This window comes from Pteropus alecto, unplaced genomic scaffold (genome assembly GCF_000325575.1).
Source record: "Pteropus alecto unplaced genomic scaffold, ASM32557v1 scaffold25, whole genome shotgun sequence".
Lineage (NCBI taxonomy): Eukaryota > Metazoa > Chordata > Mammalia > Chiroptera > Pteropodidae > Pteropus > Pteropus alecto.
Window position 1 is genome coordinate 28,490,596 of NW_006441955.1, and position 6,566 is coordinate 28,497,161.

Below are 6,566 nucleotides of genomic sequence, written 5' to 3' on the forward strand. Positions count from 1 at the left end.
TTTTTCTGTAGTGTCCTTGTCTGATTTTGATGCCAAGGTAATGCTGGCCTTATAAAATGAGTTTTGAAGTGTTCTCTCCTCTTTATTTTTGTAATAGTTTAAGAAGTGTTGGTTTTAATTATTTTTTTAAATGTTTGGTAGAATTCACCAGCGAAGCCATCAGTTCTTATACTCTTTTTTTGTTGTTGTTGGGAGGTTTTTGATTAATGATTTAACCTCATTTCTAATAATCAATCTGTTTTGATTTTCTATTTCTTCATGCTTGAGTCTTGTTAGGTTGTATGTTTCTAAGAATTTACCTATTTCTTCCAGATTGTCTAAGTTGTTGGCATATAACTGTTCATAGCAGTCTCTAATTATCCTTTGTATTTCTATTGTATCGGTTTTAATATCACCTATTTTGTTTCTCATTCGTTTTATTTGTGTCTTTTTTCTTGGTAAATCTAGCTAAAGATTTTTCAATTTTAATTATCTTTTCAAAACACAGCTCTTACTTTTATTGATCTTTTGTGTTGTCTCTTTAGTCTCTATTTCATTTCTTTCTGCTCTGATATTTGTTATTTCCTTTCTTTGACTAACTTTGGGCTTAGTTTGTATGTGTTTTTCTAAGTCCTTGAAGTGTAAAGTCCAGTTATTTATTTGAGATCTTTTTTTTTTTTCTTAATGTTAGCACTTATTGCTATTAATTTCCTTCTTAGACATGCTTTTGTTGAATCCCATAAGTTATGGTATGTTGTGTTTCCCTTTTCATTTGTCTCAAGATATTTTTTGATTTCTCTTTTGATTTCTTCTTTGACCCATTAGTTTTCCAGGAGCATGTTGTTTAATCCACAATTTTTCATAACTCATATCTAGTTTCATATCACTGTAGTCAGAAAAAGTGCTTGATATAATTCCAATTTTTCAAAATTATTGACTTATTTAAAATAACAAAAAAAACTCACATTGAAATAAGTAGTAGGAAAGGCTGGGACATACTATCACCATAAATACGACCTCTGATACAGCAAAATACAATCAGGAGGAAATTCACAATTCCCAGCTTCTCACTGAGGAGTGGAAGGTTTGGATTCAACATCTAGCTTCCATGTGTAACCTAAATATTTTCTAGGTGAGAACTTTGTAGATGTTTATACAATATTTTCTCTCTGGCAATAAAGTGACTTTAGAAGTAAAGAGTACTTTTAGTGGACATTACATCTTTTTGAAGATATAAAAACCCTTATTCTAGAATCTCCAAAAGCTCTCAGGCTGCCATTAATACAATGGATCTCAAGGACTTTGTCACTTTCCTGTCTATAAGAATGAGTGTACTTTCATAAAGTTGTTTTCAATTCAATCATACTTAAAGCCTCCTTTTATAATAAATACTGTAGAATGATCCCTTTCCCATCTCGAGTCACAACACTAGAAGATATAATGAAATAATCAGGTACTTGAACCCTTTGGTGTAAACACCATGAAGCTATAGCTACAAGTAAAGTTTTTTAAACTTCAGAAGGCAAGGATTTTTGACTATTTCATTTACTGCTGTATCTCAGTGCTAGGAGCTGTGCCTGACGCATAGTATGTTCTAAATGAATGATTAAAAGAATGAACGCAAGTGTTTTATATTGGTTTAAATACAACTAAGAGCCTTGCTGTCATAGATGTGATTTTCTAAATTGTGGATCAATTCTTAGTAAATTTCCAAACAAAAATTTTTCTACTTTTTTTAAGTATTGTTACTTGTTTAATTTTTATTAAGTATTAATCCATGAAAAAATCACCAATTCGTAAGATTTTTAAAAAATTGTTTAATATTAAATATGTTATTTACATCAATAAGAAATGAGTTTGCACTAATAGATCACCTGTTATATACTCAATAATAGAGACTGTGTTCCTATGTATCCCAAGTTCTTGAGAAAGCATTAATAAATAATTTTTAAATAAATGAAGTTTCACAACAACTCTGCTATGTAGATGTTTTCCTATTTTATTATTTTTCCATTTGCTATGACTAGTATGTATAATGACGGCTATGGTCTGTTACTGATATTTGAAGTAACTTGGCAGAATTATCTAATTTTCCTTATTTACGAAAAACCCAAATTTTATCCAGAAGTTTAAGGTTATGTATTATTCATCACTATTTAAATAAGAAGCAAAAAACGCATCAAACAATTGTTATCATTGTCAAGTCTCTGCCCAGATCCCTTTGGGTCTCTTCTCTCTTCTGTGAGTGCCAACCTGACTTCTCGTTATCAACATTGCCATCTTTGTAATGATAATTATAAAGATTGTGAAATTATTTAGTTATTTTTTTAATTCCATTAATATGCTAAATAAAAATGATAGACTTAAATAGATAACTTTTGCACGGAGGAAAAGCCAAAGGATATCTCTGATAGTATTTAAAGAGATTCTCTTTTCCTGAAACTGGAGAGCAAATCAAGCTAAAACCAGACTCAGGACCTAATTGTGAGAGTAGCTGAATCACACAGAAGGCATGATTCCTCGTTCTGATATGGCTTTTATGCTAAAGAAAAGGCCCAGGTACAAAAGGAATGAGCCCCAACTACTTGGGATGGGAAAACCTGCATGGTTACACTTGAGAATCTTGAATCTCAGATTCTTTTGAACTCTCCAAGACTGCAGAAATGCCTCACATTCCTTACTAGAGGATAACAGCCTTTCTTTGCCTAGAGACCTTGCAGAAGACTCTAATGAGATTGATGCTTCCTAAGATGACAACGGCCTTATTTAAGATTTTCCTCCACCACACCATATCACTCCTAAACTAATAGCTAGTATAAAGTTTAGTAAACTATTGTATTTTCTCTAAGAGAAAAGGAATTATATCCCTTCAAACAAAACAAAACTATAATATCTTGTAAATATGTACTGACAGAACACCAAGAATGGATTTTGAGGGTGCTTGATTAATGGACAGAGTAGTGAGTATATACAGAATATGAGACTATATAAAGAGAGCCTATAAATATGGACTACAATTGAGTGACTTCAGATTCAGCATACTTGCAGACACCTAGATCTTATCCTAATTTGCTACTGGAGTGACTGCCTAAAATTTGGAAAAATCTTGGCTTCCAGTAATTGGATAGAGATGCAGAAACTGCCTTGGGAGAATATTGTGGACTGGATCAAAATGTTTAGAAAGGTTAGCATGGTATAATGAATATATTCATTGTCTGATCTATTTTCCCAAAGAAAGCCAGAGAACTGTTGCTTTAGTAAATCAGTAAAAGATGAGCTAGTGAGGATGGTGCCCACATCATGTCATTCCTAAGCTAGGGTCAATAGAAGAGAGACTACACCCTGTAGTTAGGTTTCCTAAAGCCAACGGGGGTTATAGAATTTTGGCACATCACGGACTTGTGCCAGAATGAAACATTAAAGTAAAAGAATATGAAACTACCAAAATGAAACAAATCTAAAAAGATAAACAGGTTTATATTTTGCATTATTTATCTATAATTTTTAGGTAAAAATTAATATGGACCCATATTCATAAAACTTAACCACATATCAGTATCTTAAAAAATCATACTCTCAAATTATGTTTGTGACAAAGGATCGGTTTTAGTCAATAGTGGTCACTTGTAATAATTACGGAATAAAAATAAATTATTGACATCCCCTAAAAAAGGTGAGCATTAATTTTGTAACCCAAATTTCATAAGTGAATACTGTATATTGATTTTCTTTTCTAGATCATAGTGGTGCTCAAATATATCCATAGCTTTTTCAGCTTTCAACTTATTTTTATCCTAAAATTTTTATTCTCTTTAAAATTTTTCTTAGTGATATCTCATGCTTCTTTTTGCTTAAGAGAAAAAAAAATGTGAGTGTGAATGTGAGAGTTTATATGCAAAGATGTCACATTTTGTTCACTAAAGGGGTAAATTGGGGCACATCCTAGTAAAAAATGTATATAATGAGCCATCCTACTGTCTTTGGGGGTGTTTTTGCCTGGGAGCCACGTTATATCAAGAGAAGTGATTTCTTGGCATTTTAGCTTTTAATGCTCCCCCATCCTGTGTAAGTGGCTACATTTAAATGAAGTCTAAGTACACCAGAACTTGTGGAAGCATTAGTAGTCAAATGCGCCAATGCTTTCTATTTTTCAATGACATGTGTGTGTACTTATGTGTGAGTCCCCACTGAGTACTCTTGTGTTCTTTTCAGGGCATAAAGAGGCATACATTTTATCAAGTTTATTTAACATTTTAACCTTGTTAATAAATGCCTTCTGTTAAAATAAATTGAATTTTTCTAATTTAAAATTAATATGTAGTTATTCTGGAAAATCTGGAAACATACATTTCAAGTTTAAAAATGCCACCCATATTTTCACTATCTGACAGTAAACCAAGTGTTTTTTTATACTGACTTCTCTGTTATATATATATATATATTTTTTTCTTTTTATAGTGAACATATAACCCTAAATCCTTCCTTTTCACTTATGAAAATAGCATACACTTTTTCCAGGAGCTAACACCTCTTAAACAATATTTAATGACTTCATAAGAGCTCACTAAATATATATACTATATATTACTTAATCACGATCTTATCATAAACTTTTAGCTCCTGTATTAGTTACAGTTCTCCAGAGAAACATAACCCATAGGATGGATGGATAGATGATAGATGACAGATAGATAGATAGATAGATAGATAGATAGATAGATAGATAGATAGATAGATAGTTAGATAATAAGGAATTAGCTCACATGGCTATGAAGGCTGAGAGATCACATGATCTGTAGTTATCAAGCTAGAGACCTAGGAAAGCTGATGGTATAAGTTTTGTCCAAGTCTAGAAGCTTGAGAACCAGGAGCACTGATGATGTAAGTCCCAGTCCAAAGGGCAGAAGACTGATGTCTCAGTTCAAGACTCAGGTAGAAAGAAAGATAATTCTCTTTTTTTTCTTTTTTGCAGTTTCGTTCTATTTAGGCCTTTGGAAAATTGGATGATGCCCTTTCATATTGGAGAGAGCAATCTACTTTACGCAGTCTACTGATTTAAATGCTAATCTCATCTGCATATTCACAGCCTATACAGAAATAATGTTTAACTAGATATCTGGGCACTGCAAAGCCCAGTCAAGTTGACACTTAAAATTAACCATCACCGGTTGCTTTATTTCTTATTACTAAGAAAAATTCTGTCATCAGCATTTAAGCCAATTTTATATTTTGTTTTATTTTATTTCAGAATGTATGATTAATTTCTTGTAATCGATTTCTAGAGTGAAATTATCAGATTAAAGTACATAAGTATTTTAAATTTTCATAATTGTCTCAAATTGTTTATGAGATAATTCTTATTGTATTATACTTGACCACGAATTTATTATTCTGTACTATAGTGTTACCATATTTGTTTAATTTACATAGAATTAAAATTTATATTTGAATTTATTTGCCTTCGAATACTGATAAGGCAAAATATTTCCCATATGTTTATTAACCATTTGCATGTCCTCTTTCATTAAACACTGAATCATATCCAGTAGTTGCTTATCCAATGAAATTACAGGACTTAAACAGATTTGTAAAATCATCACATAGTAGTAATATTAATACTCTCTTATGTAACCTTTTTAATTGTATTATTTAATCTTATTTTTTGAATAAGGTCTAATTTTATGTACTTCAAATCTAATTTTATTATAATATCATATTTAAATTCATAAAAATCTTGTTAGATTGATAGATTTAATGAATAATTATTTTTATTTCTTCCCAAATTCCTGTTTAAATTTTTCATTTCATATCTTATTTTGGTATAATGTATGAAGTGAGTATATGAGTTCATTATTTTCTAAGAAGCAATATGATTACTCAAATAGTTTTATTAAATAATCTTTTCCTTGTTCACTGGTGTGTGCTTTCTCTATGACATATTTCTCGTGTGAAATGAGATCTAATTCTCATGTGTATATTCTGTGTTATTTGTCTATATGTATCTAATTGTGTTATGCATATTTAAACATTATGGGTTTTGTAACAAAGATAATGTCCTGGTCTTGCCTATTTGTTTGATTTTTTTTTTAAAAAAATAGCTCTCCTGATAGGTTTTTAATATGTAAAACCTTAAGTTATAATTTCAACTTTTCTAAAAATTATTTCATTTTCTATTTTAAATAAAATTACATTAAATAAATGCAATAATTGGGACTAAAAAAAATCTTTAACTATACATCCATTTTTATCTAAACTATGGCATATCTATCCAATTTCTCAATTATGCTTTAATTCTTTATTTGAAAGCTTTCTTTAAATATGTACTATACATGTTCATTGAGGTTATTCTTAGGCATTTCATTATTGCACTTTGATAAAAGCCCAATATCGACATTGTCAATTTATATTTGACCATATCAGTAGACCTGTAAGTGTGAAGTCAGGTAAAACCTCATATTTCATTTCATGACGTTTCTCCTTTTGGGCCATCTGGTTTGTGTTCAAAGTTATTGATGTAAAGAATCCTCCATGATAGCACTGGATCAAGAAAAGGTCCTTCTTCTTAAATTCCAGTGTAGTAGATTGAG